Consider the following 27707-nt stretch of genomic DNA (forward strand, 5'->3'; position numbering starts at 1 on the left):
AGCACTACGTTATAGTGTATAACGGTGTATACCATTACCTTATAACGTCTAACGTTATGTAGCATTACGTTATAACGTATAACGTTAGATTCTATTACCTTATATCTTATTACTTTATGCAGCATTACGTTATAACGTATAACGTTATATACGATTTCCTTATATCTTATAACGTTGTGCTGCATTACGTTATAACGTATAACGTTATATAATATTTCTTTATATTGCAATACGTTATATAGTGTTACGTTATAACGTATAACGTTGTATACCATTACCATATAACGTATAACGTTATGTAGCACTACGTTATAACGTATAACGTTATATACGATTACCTTATATCTTATAACGTTATGTAGCGTTACGTTATAACGTATAACGTTATATACTATTTCCTTCTAACGTATAACGTTATGTAGCATTACGTTATAACGTATAACGTTATATACTATTACCTTATATCGTATAACGTTATGTACCATTACGTTATATCGTATAACGTTATATACGATTACCTTATATCTTATAACGTTATGCAGCATTACGTTATGACGTATAACGTTATATACTATTTCTTTATATCGTAGTACGTTATATAGTGTTACCTTATAACGTATAACGTTATACACAATAACCTTATAACGTATAACGTTATGAAGCATTACGTTATAACGTGTAACGTTGTATACTGTTACGTTATAACGTATAACGTTAGGTAGCACTACGTTATAACGTAGAACGATATGTAGCACTACGTTATAACGTATAACGTTATATACTATTACCTTTTAACGTATAACGTTATGTAGCATTACGTTATAAGGTATAACGTTATGCAGCATTACGTTATAACGTATAACGTTCTTTACTATTACGTTATAACGTATAACGTCATGTAGCATTACGTTATAACGTATAACGTTATATTCTATTACCTTATAACGTATAACGTTATATGCTATTACCTTATAACGTTATACGTTATATATGGCTACCTTATAACGTTACACGTTATATACTATTACCTTATAAGGTATAACGTTATATGCTATATCCTTACATCGTTACACGATATATATTGTTACCTTATAACGTATAACGTTATGTAGCATTACCTTATAACGTATAACGTTATATACTATTACCTTATATCGTATAACGATATGTAGCATTACGTTATAACGTATAACGTTATGTACTCTTACCTTATATCGTTATACGTTATATACTGTAACCTTATAACGTTATACGTTATGTACTATTACCTTATAACGTATAACGTTATATGCTATTACCTTATAAAGTATAACGTTATATATTATTACCTTATAACATGTAACGTTATGAAGCATTACGTTATAACGTATAACGTTATATACTATTACCTTATTACGTATAACGTTATGTAGCATTACGTTATAACGTATAACGTTGTATACTATTACCTTATATCGTAATACGTTATATACTGTTACCTTATAACGTATAACGTTATATGATATTACCATATAAAGTATAACGTTATATATTATTACCTTATAACATATAACGTTATGTTGCATTACGTTATAACGTATAACGTTATATTCTATTACCTTATATCTTATTACGTTATGCAGCATTACGTTATAACGTATAACGTTATATACGATTACCTTATATCTTATAACGTTATGCAGCATTACGTTATAACGTATAACGTTTTATAATATTTCTTTATATCGTAATACGTTATGTAGTGTTACGTTATAACGTATAACGTTGTATACCATTACCATATAACGTATAACGTTATGTAGCACTACGTTATAGCCTATAACGTTCTATACGATTACCTTATATCTTATAACGTTATGTAGCGTTACGTTATAACGTATAACGTTATATACTATTTCCTTCTAACGTATAACGTTATGTAGCATTACGTTATAACGTATAACGTTATATACAATTACCTTATATTGTATAACGATATGTAGCATTACGTTATAACGTATAACGTTATATACGATTACCTTATATCTTATAACGTTATGCAGCATTACGTTATAACGTATAACGTTATTTACTAATACCGTATAACGTATAACGTTATGTAGCATTACTTTATAGCGTATAACGTTATATACGATTACCTTATATCTTATAGCGTTATGCAGCATTACGTTATAACGTATAACGTTATGTACTATTTCTCTATATCGTAATACGTTAAATAGTGTTACCTTATAACGTATAACGTTATATACAATAACCTTATAACGTATAACGTTATGAAGCATTACGTTATAACGTATAACGTTATATACTATCACCTTATATCGTATAACGATATGTAGCATTACGTTATAACGTACAACGTTATATACGATAACCTTATACCTTATAACGTTATGCAGCATTACGTTATAATGTATAACGTTATATACTATTTCTTTATATCGTAATACGTTATATAGTGTTACCTTATAACGTATAACGTTATATACAATAACCTTATAACGTATAACGTTATGAAGCATCACGTTATAACGTATAACGTTGTATACGATTACCTTATATCTTCTAACGGTATGTAGCGTTACGTTATAACGTATAACGTTATATACTATTACCTTATAACGTATAACGTTATGTAGCATTACGTTATAACGTATAACGTTATATACCATTACATTATAACGTATAACGTTATATACTATTACCTTACAACGTATAACGTTTTGTAGCATTACGTTATAACTTATAACGTTATATACTATTACCTTATAACGTATAACGTTTTGTAGCTTTACGTTAAAACGTACAACGTTATATACTGTTACGTTATAACGTATAACGTTGTATACCATTACCATATAACGTATAACGTTATGTAGCACTACGTTATAGCGTATAACGCTGTATACCATTACCTTATAACGTCTAATGTTATGTAGCATTACGTTATAACGTATAATGTTATATACTATTACCTTATATCGTTATACGTTATATACTGTTACCTTATAACGTTATACGTTATATACTATTACCTTATAACGTATAACGTTGTATGCTATTACCTTATAAAGTATAACGTTATGCACTATTACCTTATAACATATAATGTTATGAAGCATTACGTCATAACGTATAACGTTATATACTATTACTTTATTACGTATAACGTTATGTAGCATTACGTTATAATGTATAACGTTATATACTATTTCCTTATATAGTTATACGTTATATACTGTTACCTTATAACGTTATACGTTATATACTATTACCTTATAACGTATAACGTTATATACAATAACCTTTTAACGTATAACGTAGTATACTATTACGTTATAACGTATAACGTTATGAAGCATTACGTTATAACGTATAACGTTACATACTATTACCTTATAAAGTATAACGTTTTGTAGAATTACGTTAAAACGTACAACGTTATATACTGCTACGTTATAACGTAGAACGTTGTATACCATTACCATATAACGTATAACGTTATGTAGCACTACGTTATAGTGTATAACGGTGTATACCATTACCTTATAACGTCTAACGTTATGTAGCATTACGTTATAACGTATAACGTTAGATTCTATTACCTTATATCTTATTACTTTATGCAGCATTACGTTATAACGTATAACGTTATATACGATTTCCTTATATCTTATAACGTTGTGCTGCATTACGTTATAACGTATAACGTTATATAATATTTCTTTATATTGCAATACGTTATATAGTGTTACGTTATAACGTATAACGTTGTATACCATTACCATATAACGTATAACGTTATGTAGCACTACGTTATAACGTATAACGTTATATACGATTACCTTATATCTTATAACGTTATGTAGCGTTACGTTATAACGTATAACGTTATATACTATTTCCTTCTAACGTATAACGTTATATAGCATTACGTTATAACGTATAACGTTATATACTATTACCTTATATCGTATAACGTTATGTACCATTACGTTATAACGTATAACGTTATATACGATTACCTTATATCTTATAACGTTATGCAGCATTACGTTATAACGTATAACGTTATATACTATTTCTTTATATCGTAGTACGTTATATAGTGTTACCTTATAACGTATAACGTTATACACAATAACCTTATAACGTATAACGTTATGAAGCATTACGTTATAACGTGTAACGTTGTATACTGTTACGTTATAACGTATAACGTTAGGTAGCACTACGTTATAACGTATAACGTTATATACTATTACCTTTTAACGTATAACGTTACGTAGCATTACGTTATAAGGTATAACGTTATGCAGCATTACGTTATAACGTATAACGTTGTGTACTATTACCATATAACGTATAACGTTATGTAGCATTACTTTACAACGTATAACGTTATGTAGCACTACGTAATAACGTGTAACGTTATATACTGTAACCTTCTAACGTATAACTTTATATACTATTATTTTATTACGTATATCGTTATATACTATTACCTTATAACGTATAACGTTATGTAGCATTACGTTATAACGTATAACGTTCTTTACTATTACGTTATAACGTATAACGTCATGTAGCATTACGTTATAACGTATAACGTTATATTCTATTACCTTACAACGTATAACGTTTTGTAGCATTACGTTATAACTTATAACGTTATATACTATTACCTTATAACGTAGAACGTTTTGGAGCTTTACGTTAAAACGTACAACGTTATATACTGTTACGTTATAACGTATAACGTTGTATACCATTACCTTATAACGTATAACGTTATGTAGCATTATGTTATAACGTAGAACGTTAAATACTATTACCTTTTAACGTTATACGTTATATACTATTACCTTATGCAATAAAACACTATATTCTATTACCTTATAACGTATAACGTTATATACTATTACCTCATAACAGATAATATTATGTAGCATTAGGTTATAACGTATAACGTTATATACTATTACCTTATAACGTATAACGTTATGTAGCATTACGTTATAACGTATAACGTTATATACGATTACCTTATATCTTATAACGATATGTAGCATTACGTTATAACGTATGACGGTTTTTACTATTTCTTTATATCGTTATACGATATATAGTATTACCTTATAACGTATAACGTCATGTTGCATTACGGTATAACGTATAACGTTATATAATATTACCTTATAACATATAACGTTATGTAGCATTACGTTATAGCGTATAACGTTGTGTACCATTACCTTATAACGAATAACGTTATGTAGCATTACGTTATAACGTATAACGTTATATACTATTACCTTATAACGTGTAACGTTATGTAGCATTACGTTATAGCGTATAACGTTGCATGCCATTACCTTATAACGTATAACGTTATGTAGCGTTACGCTATAACGTATAACGTTATATGCGATTAGCTTATATCTTATAACGTTATGTAGCATTACGTTATAACGTATAACGTTATATACTACTTCTTTATATCGTAATACGTTATATAGTGTTACCTTATAACGTATAACGTTATATACAATAACCTTATAACGTATAACGTTATGAAGCATTACGTTATAACGTATAACGTTATATACGATTACCTTATATCTTATAACGTTATGTAGCGTTACGTTATAACGTATAACGTTATATACTATTACCTTATAACGTATAACGTTATGTAGCATTACGTTATAACGTATAACGTTATATACCATTACATTATAACGTATAACGTTATATACTATTACCTTACAACGTATAACGTTTTGTAGCATTACATTATAACGTATAACGTTATATACTATTACCTTACAACGTATAACGTTTTGTAGCATTACGTTATAACTTATAACGTTATATACTATTACCTTATAACGTATAACGTTTTGTAGCTTTACGTTAAAACGTACAACGTTATATACTGTTACGTTATAACGTATAACGTTGTATACCATTACCATATAACGTATAACGTTATGTAGCACTACGTTATAGCGTATAACGCTGTATACCATTACCTTATAACGTCTAATGTTATGTAGCATTACGTTATAACGTATAATGTTATATACTATTACCTTATATCGTTATACGTTATATACTGTTACCTTATAACGTTATACGTTATATACTATTACCTTATAACGTATAACGTTGTATGCTATTACCTTATAAAGTATAACGTTATGCACTATTACCTTATAACATATAATGTTATGAAGCATTACGTCATAACGTATAACGTTATATACTATTACTTTATTACGTATAACGTTATGTAGCATTACGTTATAATGTATAACGTTATATACTATTTCCTTATATAGTTATACGTTATATACTGTTACCTTATAACGTTATACGTTATATACTATTACCTTATAACGTATAACGTTATATACAATAACCTTTTAACGTATAACGTAGTATACTATTACGTTATAACGTATAACGTTATGAAGCATTACGTTATAACGTATAACGTTACATACTATTACCTTATAAAGTATAACGTTTTGTAGAATTACGTTAAAACGTACAACGTTATATACTGCTACGTTATAACGTAGAACGTTGTATACCATTACCATATAACGTATAACGTTATGTAGCACTACGTTATAGTGTATAACGGTGTATACCATTACCTTATAACGTCTAACGTTATGTAGCATTACGTTATAACGTATAACGTTAGATTCTATTACCTTATATCTTATTACTTTATGCAGCATTACGTTATAACGTATAACGTTATATACGATTTCCTTATATCTTATAACGTTGTGCTGCATTACGTTATAACGTATAACGTTATATAATATTTCTTTATATTGCAATACGTTATATAGTGTTACGTTATAACGTATAACGTTGTATACCATTACCATATAACGTATAACGTTATGTAGCACTACGTTATAACGTATAACGTTATATACGATTACCTTATATCTTATAACGTTATGTAGCGTTACGTTATAACGTATAACGTTATATACTATTTCCTTCTAACGTATAACGTTATATAGCATTACGTTATAACGTATAACGTTATATACTATTACCTTATATCGTATAACGTTATGTACCATTACGTTATAACGTATAACGTTATATACGATTACCTTATATCTTATAACGTTATGCAGCATTACGTTATAACGTATAACGTTATATACTATTTCTTTATATCGTAGTACGTTATATAGTGTTACCTTATAACGTATAACGTTATACACAATAACCTTATAACGTATAACGTTATGAAGCATTACGTTATAACGTGTAACGTTGTATACTGTTACGTTATAACGTATAACGTTAGGTAGCACTACGTTATAACGTATAACGTTATATACTATTACCTTTTAACGTATAACGTTACGTAGCATTACGTTATAAGGTATAACGTTATGCAGCATTACGTTATAACGTATAACGTTGTGTACTATTACCATATAACGTATAACGTTATGTAGCATTACTTTACAACGTATAACGTTATGTAGCACTACGTAATAACGTGTAACGTTATATACTGTAACCTTCTAACGTATAACTTTATATACTATTATTTTATTACGTATATCGTTATATACTATTACCTTATAACGTATAACGTTATGTAGCATTACGTTATAACGTATAACGTTCTTTACTATTACGTTATAACGTATAACGTCATGTAGCATTACGTTATAACGTATAACGTTATATTCTATTACCTTACAACGTATAACGTTTTGTAGCATTACGTTATAACTTATAACGTTATATACTATTACCTTATAACGTAGAACGTTTTGGAGCTTTACGTTAAAACGTACAACGTTATATACTGTTACGTTATAACGTATAACGTTGTATACCATTACCTTATAACGTATAACGTTATGTAGCATTATGTTATAACGTAGAACGTTAAATACTATTACCTTTTAACGTTATACGTTATATACTATTACCTTATGCAATAAAACACTATATTCTATTACCTTATAACGTATAACGTTATATACTATTACCTCATAACAGATAATATTATGTAGCATTAGGTTATAACGTATAACGTTATATACTATTACCTTATAACGTATAACGTTATGTAGCATTACGTTATAACGTATAACGTTATATACGATTACCTTATATCTTATAACGATATGTAGCATTACGTTATAACGTATGACGGTTTTTACTATTTCTTTATATCGTTATACGATATATAGTATTACCTTATAACGTATAACGTCATGTTGCATTACGGTATAACGTATAACGTTATATAATATTACCTTATAACATATAACGTTATGTAGCATTACGTTATAGCGTATAACGTTGTGTACCATTACCTTATAACGAATAACGTTATGTAGCATTACGTTATAACGTATAACGTTATATACTATTACCTTATAACGTGTAACGTTATGTAGCATTACGTTATAGCGTATAACGTTGCATGCCATTACCTTATAACGTATAACGTTATGTAGCGTTACGCTATAACGTATAACGTTATATGCGATTAGCTTATATCTTATAACGTTATGTAGCATTACGTTATAACGTATAACGTTATATACTACTTCTTTATATCGTAATACGTTATATAGTGTTACCTTATAACGTATAACGTTATATACAATAACCTTATAACGTATAACGTTATGAAGCATTACGTTATAACGTATAACGTTATATACGATTACCTTATATCTTATAACGTTATGTAGCGTTACGTTATAACGTATAACGTTATATACTATTACCTTATAACGTATAACGTTATGTAGCATTACGTTATAACGTATAACGTTATATACCATTACATTATAACGTATAACGTTATATACTATTACCTTACAACGTATAACGTTTTGTAGCATTACGTTATAACTTATAACGTTATATACTATTACCTTATAACGTAGAACGTTTTGGAGCTTTACGTTAAAACGTACAACGTTATATACTGTTACGTTATAACGTATAACGTTGTATACCATTACCATATAACGTATAACGTTATGTAGCACTACGTTATGCGTATAACGCTGTATACCATTACCTTATAACGTCTAATGTAATGCAGCATTACGTTATAACGTATAATGTTATATACTACTACCTTATATCGTTATACGTTATATACTGTTACCTTATAACGTTATACGTTATATACTATTACCTTATATCGTATAACGATATGTAGCATTACGTTATAACCTACAACGTTACATACGATTACCTTATATCTTATAACGTTTTGCAGCATTACGTTATAACGTATAACGTTATATACTATTTCTTTATATGGTAAAACGTTATATGGTGTTACCTTATAACGTATAACGTTATATACAATAACCTTATAACGTATATCGTTATGAAGCATTACGTTATAACGTATAACGTTATATACTATTACCTTATAAAGTATAACATTTTGTAGAATTACTTTAAAACGTACAACGTTATATACTGTTACGTTATAACGTAGAACGTTGTATACCATTACCATATAACGTATAACGTTATGTAGCACTACGTTATAGTGTATAACGGTGTATACCATTACCTTATAACGTCTAACGTTATGTAGCATTACGTTATAGCGTATAACGTTATATTCTATTACCTTATATGTTATTACGTTATGCAGCATTACTTTATAACGTATAACGTTATATGCGATTACCTTATATCTTATAACGTTATGCAGCATTACGTTATAACGTATAACTTTATATACTACTACCCTATAACGTATAACGATATGTAGCATTACGTTATAACGTATAACGTTGTATACCATTACGTTATAACGCATAACGTTATGTAGCATTACGTTATAACGTATCACGTTATATACTACTTCTTTATATCGTAATACGTTATATAGTGTTACCTTATAACGCATAACGTTATACACAATAACCTTATAACGTATAACGCTATGTAGCATTACGTTATAACTTATAACGTTATATACTACTACCTTATACCGAATAACGTTATGTAGCATTACGTTATAACGTATAACGTTATATGCGATTACCTTATATCTTATAACGTTATGTAGCATTACGTTATAACGTATAACGTTATGTACTACTTCTTTATATCGTAATACGTTATATAGTGTTACCTATTGCGAAAATAGTGAAGATTGGAATCAGGCTATGGATAAGGAAATAGAATGTCTCTATAAGAATATAACTTGGAAATTGGTAGAATGGGTAAAAGGCAAAGAGGTATTAGATGTAAAATGGGTTTACACGAGAAAATCAGATAACAGGTATAAGGCTAGATTAGTGGTAAAAGGATTCCAACAAAGAAACGTAGCCGATGACATATATTCCCCAGTAGCGAGTAATCAGACCTTTAAGATATTGCGATCATGTTGTTGTCAAAATGGATTAATCATTGAGCAAATGGATGTAGAAACTGCCTTTTTAAATGGTGAAGCAACCTCGGAGGTATATGTAAATCAACCAAAAGGATATGCAGACGGAACGAATAGAGTTTGTAAATTATCGAAAGCGCTTTATGGGTTAAAGAAAGTCCGAGGGACTGGTATGAGTGTTTGGTTAGGTATGTGACGAGATTACGTTTTAAGAAGAATAACATAGAGTTGTGCTTATATACTGCACGGAGAGGGAGAATATGTAGTTTATTTGTTAATATATGTAGACGATGTGTTAATTTGTAGTAAAAACAAAAGGAAAATACAAAGTGTAAAAAGGTTATTAACTGATAAATTTGAAATGAAAGATTTAGGTGAAGTAAAAGAATATCTTGGAATAAACATAGAGTATGATTATTTCAAAAATGAAATGAGATTAAGCCAAAAGAAATACATTGAATCATTAGCAAACGAATATAAATTACAAAACAGCAAATTGTACTGTACACCTATGGAGACCAACTTAAAAATTGAAAAAGCCGTGATAAATAGAGAGGACAATGGATACAAGAATTTAATTGGCGCATTGTTGTATATTAGTGTAAATACCAGACCCGATATAAGTTGTAGTGTGAATTATCTGAGTAGATTTCAAGATTGTTGTAGCGAGACACATTTTAAATATGCTTTGCGTATATTGAAATACTTGTACCGGACTAGAGATTTAAGGTTAGATTATAAAAGGTATGAAAAATAAGAAACGATAGATTGTTATGTAGACGCTGATTGGGCAGGAGATCATTTAGATAGGAAATCGACTTCTGGATATGTAATTAGATTGTATGGAAATGTAATTGGATGGAAGTGTAAGAAACAAAGGTGTGTGACAAAAGTTTCGACGTATGCAGAGTATGTAGCTCTATCGGAAGCATTGAGTGAATTAATGTATATTAGAGAAATTATGAAAATCTTCAATGTAAATCTAAACGATAACCCTGAAAAAATTTATGAGGATAACTCTGGAGCGATAAGTATAGCAAAGTACGGAAATTTTACAAAAAATTCGAAACACATTGAAGTTCATTATCACTACGTTCACGAGTGCTTAGAGGAAAACAAGATAAATATAATTAAAGTAAGTACAGACGAAAATACTGCGGATATTTTTACGAAGGTATCAAGGTCTTCAGAGTATAAGATATATCTATAACTGTTGTGTGCTAAATAAAGTGAATTATTCGTATTTCCGAATCCCTTCTATATCTTTACAGTTATACCTCGCCCAAGTTACGTATAATATTCTCATATCGATCGTATCGTTTATATACAGGCTGTAGAAAAACGTGGATATACGATATTTATTATAGAAAATATACAGAGGACGATTTTAAATATCGAGAGAGAAACTGAAAGATGTTCGTGTAGAAAAATGTCAACTGGTCGTGCATAGATATTTCGTGTAAAATTAAATTTTCTGTTTATAACTTGAAAAATAAACGTCGATCGACGATTTCGTACGTGAATCTTTGTTCGTTGTCTTGAATATTTTATTTGTCTAAAAATTACCTTTATATATATTTTTCGATAGCTTGTGTATCTCTCTTGCTATTCGAAGATATCGTACGATCGAGAGAATTGTAATTATTAACCTAGATTTTGAAATGTTTAATAAAGAAAGATGCCGTATGATAAAAACCTTTCGGCAAACAAACTGCCCGCATATCGATACCTTCGAAGTTGGCAACCTATGTAAATTCTATACGAAACAGGTAGAACAGATGTTCTAACGACTTAGGGTTAAGCCAGGTTTAATATTCGTATTTTCTTCTGCAATCCGTACTATAATTAGAGTCCCTAATGATTTTTTGTATCGTAAATGAACTAGTTTGGACAATATTTGATATAAGAGAATAGGGATGCATAAGGATTAAGGAATGGAAATAATCCCCCCTGGGACAAGATAGACCGGGCCCTCGAGTTCCATCGGGTGCCCGCTTAACTGTGGTATGTAGGCGGGGCCTTCCTCCGGGACCGTAGGTAGTATCGTCTACACCGGGCGGGGCGGAAGAATGATGGGGTTAGGTTATCGATAGGATTAGGATTATCGTTAGGATATCGCGTGGTTGCACGTACGATCTGTGCCCGCGTGTACAGACGCGCGCCTGCTAACGATTTATTCTTAACGTCGATCGCCTCGCCGCACCGCATACTTTATGCTCCAGGCGATTTTTTTCAACTCACTTCTGCACCCACCCCCCACCGTCACCCGATAATTCGAAATGTAAACCAGTTTTCTGAGCATACGCGTCCATCGTCGGACACACAATGAGCGAAGCGACGGAGAAACGCGTGCATCGAACAGTTCGAACATGGTGCGAACGTCTTCTAATCGTAAGAGAGGAGTTTCGCAGTTTTTGCAAAATCGTAACGTTCGTTCGTGGGTAACGATTCAGAAGGTAATAGTTGAATGTAGCAGTTTATATTATAAAGACGTAGCGTTTTAATCCTTTCGTAGGATATCGTTGGAGCAGCAGCTACCACAGACTACGATCGATGATTAGCACAAGAATGACAGAATTACGATATGAAAATGATAAATGTAACTAACAACGTATCACGGAATGAATGACAGAAGCACGTGCTCGTATTTTCCTGATTGCCAACTTCGAAAGATTGATATTTCCTTACGATACGAATATCAAAATCGTATGCTCGTGAAGAATAATTAGCCAAGCTTTAAAATAGCGAACGATAGTATAATTATTTCGAGGTTTCGTAGTAACGTAACTTAAAGAGTACGCGTCGGTCGCATTCGATGTATAATCGATGGTTAACGTAGTACGAAAGATAGAAATTTGAAATTATACTGCTATAAATGGCACGGATTAGATGCTGAATTGCGTGAGTATTGTTTCATTGCAGATAGTTAAAGCTCTGCTGCAAACAGAGTGCAAATGTCACGGCGTGTCCGGTTCTTGCACCGTGAGAACCTGCTGGCGAACCTTGCCTAGTTTTCGTCAGATCGGCGATGCATTGATGAAAAAGTATTACAGAGCCAGGCCGGTGATAGCGATTACCCCACCGGCCACCCCCTACGATGCTGGTAATTTCTGTAATAGTGGGTCGACGTTGCCAGGACGTAACGTATGATCATATTCTATAGACGATTGCAACGCTAAACGATTACGTCGCTACGTATGATACGCCTATTTATCCACTATGTTGCATGAATATATAGAATTAATACGCGGTTAGCGCGTATAATGCAAGTGCAAAAATACAAATTTTCTGCGAGAATATAGAAAGCGATTTGTTAAGGATACGTTAACATTCTTTGACGTAATTAGTAAATTATTAGCGACGATGGAAATAATGTTACGCTTTCAATGATAATTTACGTTTTTTAATATTTGATATGGATATCGGAAATTAAATTGCACAACGACTCTTACAGATACGAGTTGAATCTTTTTATACGTACGTTCGGTTAGTAACTGTAACATTTTCTTACGGCGAAATTGTTTAAAATCAGAAATTATGTTTGGAAAATAGTAAGACTGGAAATATTTGTGAATATCTATTTATAGATGTACAAATTGTAAACGTTATTTGAAAAACGATAGTAAACAGGAAAATATGATAAAAGATAAAACGTCATTCTAATCCGACTACCTGCGTATTTTGACAAACAAGTACTTACCTATTTTAGAAGCTATAATGATACAACTTCTTATGGATCTTACGAAGCGCGTGAAAATAAATGTTCGAATGTAACATAATAATTGGTAAACTATTTTCACGAGTAATAATTTTGTCGTTTCTTGCTGTTCTCGTAGAGTTTAGATACGTTGCATTTGTCGCGTAATTTTTAAAGTGATTACAAAAGCTGTAGTATAAAATCGAGTTTATTTGACACAGTTAGATTTTTTATTACAAAAGATCGCAAGAAGAACAGTTCGGACCTGTCTCGTACCATCAAGGAAGAAAGCTCGGTGTGGGTGTGCCCTTTTGAACTCAGAACACGGATTCGTCGTCCACATTTTTCGGTAGAAAAGTGAGGGTAATGATCCGCGATGCCCATTGGTTAATAAAAGAAGTTGTAAAGACAAAGAAAACCAGATATCGGCATCCTTGTTCATGGGAAAAGTCTGTTATCTCGCCAGACACTCGCTTTCTCCGTAATAGGTAAGAGCGTGCAACAAACATGAGGACCATCTGTAAACCGAAAATGTTTATGTGAGGAGAAATGAAACTGAACAGATTCGGTTTACGGTATCTCCTTAGGCCTGTTGCGGGTCAGTGTAACAATGGATAGGTCTTGGCGCCCAGATTATGAGGAATCTCGCAAGGACCACTACATCTGGCGTAACACGTGCTAAGCAGAAATTTGATCCGTGACATTCCCCCCTTCTTAGATTAAGCTTGGTCCCTCAAGTTTTCTTCAGGAGGCTTTTGCGAAATCGTACTCGATGTGGTTTGAAAATTACACCTGATTCCTGTTCTCCTTCGGGGTGGCATGTATTGGTTGAGGTATAGGTGTTGGGTGTTGCGGCCAGGGCGTTTGGTGCTGGCGGGGCTGTTGCCTAAAATTTCATTTCGGCAGAAAAAATAGATTAATACATAAATTGTTATGGAAATATTCTTTTCTCTCTTTTTTTTCTGAATACAGTTTTTTTTTTTTTTTGTTTGTTTGTTTTTTTTGTGTGGTATTTATCTCTGCGGATACTATTCTGGCAAAGAGAAGTGTCGACCTGGAAAGTAGGGCTTTAAACGATTGCCGTGTACCTTTTTGTCTTGAATCAAATAATATGGGGTGCATACTTTATCAATTGTGTATGGTCCTAACCATTCCACATCATGTTTATACCTTTTATAATCGTTATGTCCTAAAACGGGGTCTCTTTCTTTGAAAACTGATTGGGATTTTACAATTTTACGTTTTTGATCGCGTTCTTCTCTGTCTCTGTAAAACTGTCGTCGCCTATACCTATCTTTTCGTTTGTATGAATAATTTTCGTCTCGTCTAGTTAGAACATGTATTCTAGGTAGTGCGTCGGCTGCGGTATTATCTTTTCTTTTGACACTGTTTGTTTTGGGGGTAAGTCGTTTTCCTGTTGCAACAAGAGCATGTTACTGTCTAGTTTGAGTTGTTGGTTTGATAGTTCAAATTTAAATTTAGATAGGGCTGGAAAACCAAGTATGCCGTCCTCTATAATCGGAAAGTTATTGTCTACTACGAAGAATTCTACAACCTTACCAAATAATTTTATCAACGCGTGTTCGTTAGTCTTAAATCTAGAGTGTCCCATCGAGAATTTTTGTTCTTTCACTATTGTTGGTCTTAATACACATAGTCGTTTAAGTATATTAATTCCTGCTCCGCTATCAACGAGGAATTTATATCGTCGTCCGTCGGATCGTAGAACCACCGTGGGTAGTCTTCCTCTTATGGTGTTGATTCGTAGGCCTGGTCTATTGGTTGTTGGTCGTCGACTTCAATCTTCCCTGAAGTATCGCTCGACGTCGGCGGCTCTCTTTTCGGCTTCGGTGATATTGTTGCATTTCGTCAGAAATTATTCAACATCGATCTCAACATGCTGTTCCTGTAAAGTTAACGAGCATAATAACGATGATCGACAATGCGTTCCTTTTTCTGCTTAATTTAATCGACTTGCATGCTTAAGACGACGATAGGTACGCGATCAAATTCAATTTTTCTAAAGCTCTCGTTATTTAATGTGATAGTCGACAGTACGTAATTGTAAAGACGATATTCAGTCTGTATACTCATGATAATAAGCGAATTCATGATAATAAAATGCGAAAGGTGAATGGCGAACTGTCGAACGTTTAATAAGGGATAGCTTTGTGAAATTCGAAGAGCTTGAGTTACCCGTTTTGGAACGATATAAAACGATATAAAGGAAACTGAATGAACCGATTTGATAATATTAATTATACGCGAAAATTAAGATAACTTCGATTGTTTGTCCAACAACTTATTCAACCATACACGCTGAAAATTGAAATAATACGTTGAAAATAATAATACGGTTGAAATAAAAAGGAATAAAAATACCTTGAGCAATATAAACGGATGAATATCTAGTTTATGTTATATTAAAATTAATTGTTATAAATTTAAATAATTAATAAATCCAAGAGCATCGAAATTGAAATTTAATTTTCGATACTCGCATTGATCAATTACTGCCGTTATTTTCTACAACTTAATTCTATAAGCAAAACTTGTATTAATGTACGTTCGTAATAAAAATCGAATAATATCCTCTTTATATCTACTGACAATGAATCATTCTCTCAAGCAGAAGGAAAACGGGAACTATTAATGCTTTTGAATTATATAGCTACCTCTTGTCCTCTCGCTGAATCTACCTAGAAGGGGTTCACGACTCATTATTGACTAATCGTTACCCTCCGCCAAATACCAACGACAAAAAGCTGTCCCTTGATAATAAAATATATTCAAAGCTAAACGATATTTACAATGTAATCTTCGGAATAGCTCAAGCGACAACTATATCGATCAAATACTTTTCTGCTGTACTTACTATATACTAAATACGACGACTGTGTAATTAATGCATAAGAAATAATAAAGCGGTGGTAGATGTATCGTTCAATGTTTCAGTATATAATTCTGTATAAAGTATATTATTCGTTCGAATATATTTAAGCGATATACGTACTTCGAATAATTCATAATTATAATATTAGCGAACTCCTATGAATGTAAACACAAAATATAAACTACCGCCCGAGACGATTATTGCTCCAATAACCCAGTGGTGATAACCATGTAACCCATATAGAAGTAACACATAAATTATTATTTACTAGAAAGCGTAAATTAAAAAAAAAAAAGCAATGTATTCGCTTCCTACTCGATGACTAATAATAAATTAGAATCGCATTTTCCTCCAACTCTATTGTGATTGTTTATCCTCTAACGCATTCTCGAATTTTCCACAATTGAGAAGAGGGTGACAAAGGAATACCCGAGGCGACCATCGCACCTGCTAATCCGTCTGTCCCTTAAACAATATTTCAAACATCAAACAAACAAACAACTACTTGGGTTTTACCTACCTGCTAGTTAGGGGGTCCCCCCAAAAAGTCCTAATCCATGCTGTAGTAATACACATGGAACTCACCGACGACTATATAAACTCGGCATTTCGCTCGAGGGGACATTTCCAGTTCGAATATCGAGCGGAACGTTTAAAAGTTCTTCAGGTTTGGAAGTGCTTTACGATTGGTAGCGTCCTTATACATTTTCGTCACATTTGGAACAGTGAGTATCTTATTTCCTTTCAATCGTTTCTTCCACTGATTTTTCACGCAATTCGTAAATTAAATTTTTTTTTTTTTTATTTTTTGTTTCCAGATTGTGCCTTATAACGAAACGATGGCGGAATCTCAACTTGGATTTAACGCCTTGCACACCATATCACATGTTCCGGAAGATCTACCACCGGATTACGTTGTGGTGCAGTATACTTCCCCGATTGGTCAACACACTATGCAGATTGGCCTGCATCGTTCCTTTGTATACCATCTGATGGGAAGAGTGCCAAGGGAGATAATCGGCCTTCAAACACGCCAATATCTTGATTTTCTCTCTGCTTTCCAAAAAGATGGAATTATGGCTCGCGGAGAGGAAGAGGAAAATGAAGAATCACCTGACCGATAATTCGACTTGGAAACTACTTTATTAAACCGTGATATTTGTGACAATGTTACATTAACATTTTGATACTTTAATTCTGTTACAATATATTTCTTTAACTAATTTTTGCGAGAAAGGTAGTTTAATGACATATTGTATATACGAATTTTCTTCAACTGCTATTAACTATTTAAAATTTGCTACATGTTACATTTTGAAATAAAACATTTTATAAAATATACATGTATATAGTAATCTTAAATCTTAAATTAGATGTTGCGTATAAAAAGCTCATCACACATAAGTTGTACTGTACTTTATAGTAAATAAATTTTATACTTCTACTTAAAAGATAGATTCTAAATTTACTTTATCCCTTCAATTCCATATCCTATAATAATATCCATTTATCATATAATAGATCATAATTTCCGTCAAGTTTGTTAAAGTTTCTTTAACAACTTTTGTGCTTCCTGTTTAGCATCTCGATCATCTTCGTTCTTTGCAGGATATTCAAGGGCAATTTTTAAATATTTCATAGATAGCTCTTTCTGATTTAATTTTAAGTAGGTTTTGCCCAACATTAATAAATTTTGACTATAGAAATTGGGATCAATTTCCTCTGCGGTTTCAAAATATTTTAGAGCTTCCTCAAAAGATGAAGATGGTGGTTCTCCAAATATTACAGATGCAATTTTTCTTTGATACCATGTTAAATCAGCAACTTGATAGCACCAAGTACCAAGCATGTACATAAGAGGTGGTTCTTTTGCATTTAGTTCCATTGCTCTCTGCGATATTAAACATATTCGATACAATTGCTCGACATCGTATCAGGGAAAGAAATATTAATATATTATCATGAAATATACCAGCATATGTTTCTTAATATTATATGACTCTTTTATTTGTGCCTTCACTCCTTCATAAAGAGTCTTACAATTGCGAAGAATCGATGCCCATTTGTATGCAGCCCAATTATCCTCATTTATTTCAAGTGCTTTAAGTATTAAATCATAAGATTCGAAAATTCATTTCTTTCCATCTACTTCACTCACAGTCTTAGACAATTTATACATTGCTCTACACAAACGCCATATAATTTCAATATCACCGCTATCCTATACAAATGTTCAGTTTTGTTATCTACATTTATAAGTGATATACGCAATGTAATTACTTTATAATTTATTAGAAGGTTATGTATTTCCTCCTATTGTTCTCGCTCGTATAATTCATCGGCTTTTCCTATTAGAACTTCTTTTGTAGTTATCACTGCTTCTGCTCCATGATTCTGCTCCATGCTTCTTTCTGCTCCATGCCTCTGCTCCATGATTCTGCTCCATGCTTCTTTCTGCTCCATGCCTCTGCTCCATGATTCTGCTCCATGCTTCTGTTCAATGCTTCTGCTTGCTCCATGCTTCTGCTTGCTCCATGCTTCTGCTTGCTCGATGCTTCTGCTCCATGCTTCTGCTCCATGCTTCTGCTCCATGCTTCTGCTCCATGCTTGTGCTACATGCCTCTGCTCCATTCTTCTGCTCCATGCTTCTTTCTGCTCCATACCTCTGCTCCATCCTTCGGGTACATTCTTCTTTCTGCTCCATGCTTCCGCTTGCTCCATGCTTCCGTTTGCTCCTAGATTCCACTCCATTCTACTTTCTGCTCCATGCTTCGGCTTGCTCCATGCCTCTCCTTGCTCCATGCTTCTGCTGCATGCATCTGCTCCATGCTTCTCCTCAATGCCTCAGCTCCATGCTTCTCCTCCATGCCTCAGCTCTATGCTTCTGCTCCATGCTTCTGCACCATGCTTCTGCTCCATGCTTCTTTCTGCTCCATACCTCTGCTCCATCCTTCAGGTCCATTCTTCTTTGTGGCCCATGCTTCGGCTTGCTCCATGCTTCCTTCTGGTCCATGCTTATGCTTGTTCCATGCTTCTTCTTGGACCATGCTTCTGCTTGCGCCATGCTTCGGTTTGCTCCATGATTCCGCTCCTTGATTCGGCTGCATTCTTCTTTCTGCACCACGATTCTCCTCCATGCTTCTGCTCCATGCTTCTGCTCCATGTTTCTTTCTGGTCCATGCTTCTGCTCCATGGTTATACGTTTCAAGGTAATAGCATACAACGTTATACGTTATAAGGTAATAGTACACAACGTTATACGTTATAACGTAATGCTACATAACGTTATACGTTAGAAGGTTACAGTACATAACGTTATACGTTATAAGGTTACAGTATACAACGATATAAGTTATAAGGTAATAGCATATAACGTATAACGATATAAGGTAATAGTATATAACGTTATACGTTATAACGTAGTGCTACATACCGTTATACGTTCTACCGAAATAGTATACAACGTTATACGTTATAACGTAATGCTGAATAACGTTATATGTTATAAAGTAATATTATATAACGTTATACGTTATAAGGTAATAGCATATAACGTATAACGTTATAAGGTAACCATATATAACGTATAACGTTATAAGGTAATAGCATATAACGTTATACGTTATGAGGTAATAGCATATAACGTATAACGATATAAGGTAATAGTATATAACGTTATACGTTATAACGTAATGCTACATAACGTTATACGGTAGAAGGTTACAGTATATAACGTTATACGCTATAAGGGTACAGTATATAACGATATACGTTATAAGGTAATAGTATATAACGTATAACGATATAAGGTAATAGTATACAACGTTATACGTTATAAGGTAATAGTATATAACGTTGTACGCTATAACGTAATGCTACGTAACGTTATACGTTATATGGTAATAGTATACAACGCTATACGTTATGAGGTAATAGTATATAACGTTATATGTTATAAGGTAATAGTATATAACGTTATACGTGATATCGTAGTGCTACATACCGTTATACGTTATAACGTAATAGTACACAACGTTATACGTTATAACGTAATGCTACATAACGTTATACGTTAGAAGGTTACAGTATATAACGTTATACGTTATAAGGTTACAGTATACAACGATATACGTTATAAGGTAATAGCATATAACGTATAACGATATAAGGTAATAGTATGTAACGTTATACGTTATAACGTAGTGCTACATACCGCTATACGTTCTACCGAAATAGTATAAAACGTTATACGTTATAACGTAAGGCTACATAACGTTATATGTTATAAAGTAATATTATATAACGTTATACGTTATAACGTAGAGCTACATAACGTTATACGTTATAACGCAATAGTACACAACGTTACACGTTATAACGTAATGCTACATAACGTTATACGGTAGAAGATTACAGTATATAACGTTATACGTTATAAGGTTACAGTATATAACGATATACGTTATAAGGTAATAGTATATTACGTATAACGATATAAGGTAATAGTATACAACGTTATACGTTATAAGGTAATAGTATATAACGTTGTACGCTATAACGATATGCTACATAACGTTATACGTTATATGGTAATAGTATACAACGCTATACGTTATGAGGTAATAGTATATAACGTTATATGTTATAAGGTAATAGTATATAACGTTATACGTGATATCGTAGTGCTACATACCGTTATACGTTATAACGTAATAGTACACAACGTTATACGTTATAACGTAATGCTACATAACGTTATACGTTAGAAGGTTACAGTATATAACGTTATACGTTATAAGGGTACAGTATATAACGATATACGTTATAAGGTAATAGCATATAACGTATAACGATATAAGGTAATAGTATGTAACGTTATACGTTATAACGTAGTGCTACATACCGCTATACGTTCTACCGAAATAGTATAAAACGTTATACGTTATAACGTAAGGCTACAAAACGTTATATGTTATAAAGTAATATTATATAACGTTATACGTTATAACGTAGAGCTACATAACGTTATACGTTATAACGTAGAGCTACATAACGTTATACGTTATAACGTAATAGTACACAACGTTACACGTTATAACGTAATGCTACATAACGTTATACGGTAGAAGGTTACAGTATATAACGTTATACGTTATAAGGTTACAGTATATAACGATATACGTTATAAGGTAATAGTATATTACGTATAACGATATAAGGTAATAGTATACAACGTTATACGTTATAAGGTAATAGTACATAACGTTGTACGCTATAACGATATGCTACATAACGTTATACGTTATATGGTAATAGTATACAACGCTATACCTTATGAGGTAATAGTATATAACGTTATATGTTATAAGGTAATAGTATATAACGTTATACGTGATATCGTAGTGCTACATACCGTTATACGTTATAACGTAATAGTACACAACGTTATACGTTATAACGTAATGCTACATAACGTTATACGTTAGAAGGTTACAGTATATAACGTTATACGTTATAAGGTTACAGTATACAACGATATACGTTATAAGGTAATAGCATATAACGTATAACGATATAAGGTAATAGTATGTAACGTTATACGTTATAACGTAGTGCTACATACCGCTATACGTTCTACCGAAATAGTATAAAACGTTATACGTTATAACGTAAGGCTACATAACGTTATATGTTATAAAGTAATATTATATAACGTTATACGTTATAACGTAGAGCTACATAACGTTATACGTTATAACGCAATAGTACACAACGTTACACGTTATAACGTAATGCTACATAACGTTATACGGTAGAAGATTACAGTATATAACGTTATACGTTATAAGGTTACAGTATATAACGATATACGTTATAAGGTAATAGTATATTACGTATAACGATATAAGGTAATAGTATACAACGTTATACGTTATAAGGTAATAGTATATAACGTTGTACGCTATAACGATATGCTACATAACGTTATACGTTATATGGTAATAGTATACAACGCTATACGTTATGAGGTAATAGTATATAACGTTATATGTTATAAGGTAATAGTATATAACGTTATACGTGATATCGTAGTGCTACATACCGTTATACGTTATAACGTAATAGTACACAACGTTATACGTTATAACGTAATGCTACATAACGTTATACGTTAGAAGGTTACAGTATATAACGTTATACGTTATAAGGGTACAGTATATAACGATATACGTTATAAGGTAATAGCATATAACGTATAACGATATAAGGTAATAGTATGTAACGTTATACGTTATAACGTAGTGCTACATACCGCTATACGTTCTACCGAAATAGTATAAAACGTTATACGTTATAACGTAAGGCTACAAAACGTTATATGTTATAAAGTAATATTATATAACGTTATACGTTATAACGTAGAGCTACATAACGTTATACGTTATAACGTAGAGCTACATAACGTTATACGTTATAACGTAATAGTACACAACGTTACACGTTATAACGTAATGCTACATAACGTTATACGGTAGAAGGTTACAGTATATAACGTTATACGTTATAAGGTTACAGTATATAACGATATACGTTATAAGGTAATAGTATATTACGTATAACGATATAAGGTAATAGTATACAACGTTATACGTTATAAGGTAATAGTACATAACGTTGTACGCTATAACGATATGCTACATAACGTTATACGTTATATGGTAATAGTATACAACGCTATACGTTATGAGGTAATAGTATATAACGTTATATGTTATAAGGTAATAGTATATAACGTTATACGTGATATCGTAGTGCTACATACCGTTATACGTTATAACGTAATAGTACACAACGTTATACGTTATAACGTAATGCTACATAACGTTATACGTTAGAAGGTTACAGTATATAACGTTATACGTTATAAGGTTACAGTATACAACGATATACTTTATAAGGTAATAGCATATAACGTATAACGATATAAGGTAATAGTATGTAACGTTATACGTTATAACGTAGTGCTACATAACGTTATACGTTCTACCGAAGTAGTATACAACGTTATACGTTATAACGTAATGCTACATAACGTTATATGTCATAAAGTAATATTATATAACGTTATACGTTATAACGTAATGCTCCATAACGTTATACTTTATAAGGTAATGGTATATAATATTAGACGTTATAAGGTAACAGTATATAACGTATATCGATATAAGGTTATAGTATATAACGTTATACGTTAGAACGTAATGCTACATAACGCTATATGTTATATGGTAATAGTATATAACGTTATACGTTATAAGGTAATAGTGTATAACGCTATAGGTTAGAAGGTAATAGTATATAACGTTATACGTGATATCGTAGTGCTAGATAACTGTCACGTCCCGCGCTCCGCACGTGCTGTAACAAGAACAAGAAAACCACTCTATACAAAACGCGCGAATAAGGATTTGAATGCACAAACGGACACACGGCACTACGAAACGAAAGGAAGGGTTAACAAAATGAGGGCGACTAATAGATCCAACCAACAAACAAAATACATATACACACAACTCTAAATAAACCTACCAATAACCGACTTGGAATTTGAAAACCTATGGTTCAATATAATATAAACCCAACCAGTATAAAATAAAATAAATAGAACCAACTAATGGATTGAACGAGTCATGAACCAAACAAGTAAACCAGGAAATAAGAATGACTACAGAAATGGAAATGATTGAAACGCCAGGAATATATGTATATATAAATATATTTTAATCAATCAACGCTGCAACAACTCGGAGAGTTACATATAAGTATAAACATATATGCCAAACATGTAATAACCTAGTAAATATTAGAGACAGTACTTGCAATACTATGCAACGAATACAATATTATCAATTTATGAAATATATGTATATATGAAATCAAAAAACTAATAGTCTAACGAATACATAAAACATACAATGTTATACTATTAAAGAAATAAAGGTTACATTATCAGAAATATATATATGTGTGCGCATTCTACATTATTAAATCAAATCAATAATCTAAGATACATACTTAAAACTAGCCTACATTCCGATAAAGAGTTATAAAATAGGAACTACATTATGAAACATGCATGTCTATATATAAAAAATATATATATAAATAATCTATATTCTAAACTAAACCACTACTAATAATCTATAAAAGAAATAGAACACACAACGTAACACTTGGGACTAAGTAACAACTTGTCGATAGGCCAAATGTTCAAAATAATTAACACAGCAATGACTTGAAGATTTGCATACAGAAATTCTATCATCAAACACAAATATGTAAAAACACATTAAGCACACAATAATTTAGAAATAAAACCTTCAATACTATGTTGTCACAATACAAGATATGTATATATGAAATCAAATAATTGACACATAACCTCAAATACACAACATTACATTGCTAAAGAATCTAAATGAAAATCACACTGCCAGAAATATATACATATATACGTGCGCGTGTGTGTGTTCTATCTTATTAAATGAAGTTAATATAAAATAAATAATTAACATTTCATTTGGTATAAATACTACACTGCCAGAAGAAATATGTATATATGCATGTGTGTGTGTGTGTGTGTGTGTGTGTGTGTGTGTGTATGTGTGCGTTTTATATTATCGAACACTCTATAAAATAAACTACTCAAAACAATAAATAACGCTATCGAAGAATTACAAAACATTAGTCATATTAAAATCACACACAATATAAATATATATATGTATATTCACACGAACAATACTATTGTCACTTTAAAGTAATAACAATATTAATAAATAAATGTTCTAATTGCGGTAGAATAAGGAAAAACGAGCGACAGAAAATTACTTCGATATCAAACAAAACTAAAGATCCGCCACTATAACCTCACTGATGACATTTATGAGCGGCCATGTTAGATTTACACGCGCGCATCGGACACAATGACACGCGTTATGGCGACGGGAATATTAGGGATTAATGGAAATCAGGCGCAAGAAACAAATCATGAAAACACATTATTAACATTTTTCTTTAATAAATTCTATGCGCAACTACATTGTCAAATATAAATGTAAAAATATATATATATATATAATTAATTAAAAAAGGGGGAAATATAAAATTAAATAAATACACACATATTTAACAAACATAAAAAAAAAGATAACCTTACACTATCGCATTTAAAATGTATATATATATATATATATATTCAACACAAAAAAAACAAGATGCATCTAAAAAAAAAAAATAATATAATAATAAGGAACCCACGATTATCAAACAACGAACCAACGAAATTGAAGCAGCTACACCAAGTCAAAATCGATGCAAGGAGCTCCAGGACAAAGTTCGCTGAACTCACGCATACACCAATAACGCACAACGGGGAAATTCCCTTTCTCCCAGAAGCATGGTGACGAAGATGTGCCACCAAAACCTCTCCGGGAATTTCATTTGATGGGTCTTCTCGAGTCGCCTATGGGTTCTTCGGAATCCCTCTTTCGCTGGCGCTGAAACAACACAATACAGTTTAAATAGAACGAAACAGAACGAATCAAGCGGACTAAAAACAAGACAAAACACGCACCAGAGAAGTCTGGATAGGAACCCCTGATGGAAATGCCTCCGCAAACATTGTTCAAACGTCGATCACCGAAGCCTAGAGAAACAACAAGAAAAGGAAAAAGGATCAAAATCACGAAAACAACCATAATATGCAAATATCCATCTAAACCAAACTTACGCAAACTAACTCGAAGGAGGAGGCCCTTGTTGTGGGAGAGCAGCGGATCGCGCGTGTTGCCCGAGCAAACATCGAAATGATAATGATGCTGCAGCCGCCAGCCCTTGCACGCGCCGAAGAAACACAGGTAATTCCCACGGTACAAACGTGGAGTATTATAGTATGTACTTTATAATATATTTTTTAATATATATGTCTTAATATAAGTAATTCTTTCTAATTACTTTCATTTTGTAGTTCAAACGATCTAAGCCATTTTTGGAGGGCTATCACCAAATATATCTTTAAAGTTCTCGTCAGAAAGTGTGTACGTTTCTGTATCCAAAGTTACATTTATAAAATCCATAAGAGTATCGTTGATATCGACTTGCATGTCGTTATGTTTCTTGTCAGTTTCAAACCAGTTCATCACAGTGATACTGTCGCACTCTCTGCATCCTGGTAACCTATTCAGTTTTTCAAGTGCTTCATTTGTATCTCTTTGTATTATTTCGGACTCGGTTCGCTTTCATCCTTCAAAAGCTTGTTCCACGCGTTTTTGAGTATTGGATTCTTGACTTTTGACCAAGCATTATGTACCATACTACAATAATTGTCCATTTTTAAGTGGGTATAGATGTGTATTAGTTCTTCTTCTGAAACGCTGTTAGATGTTGGCATTAATGATTCCAGCAATTCGATTCGGAACATTCGCTTAAAGCATGCGATTATTCCATGATTCATTGGTTGTATGAGCGGTGCAATGTCACGTGAAAAATGCATGATATTAACAAATTCATCTTTTGTACTTATTATTCTGTTTGCCTGCTCCAAGCCAGCGTTATTTAACAACAACAGAGTTTTCTCTCTGCGTCCTTTTTCCTGTTGTCTTTGTATAACTGATTTTAAG

General features: G+C 32.0%; 1 pseudogene; it reads right to left on the minus strand.

Moving 5' to 3' along the window:
• Positions 1-18564: 18564 nt before the first annotated feature.
• LOC139996693 (regulator of microtubule dynamics protein 1-like) lies at positions 18565-20218 on the minus strand (annotated as a pseudogene).
• Positions 20219-27707: the final 7489 nt, after the last annotated feature.

This window comes from Bombus fervidus, chromosome 18 (assembly GCF_041682495.2).
Source record: "Bombus fervidus isolate BK054 chromosome 18, iyBomFerv1, whole genome shotgun sequence".
NCBI classification, from domain to species: Eukaryota; Metazoa; Arthropoda; class Insecta; order Hymenoptera; family Apidae; genus Bombus; species Bombus fervidus.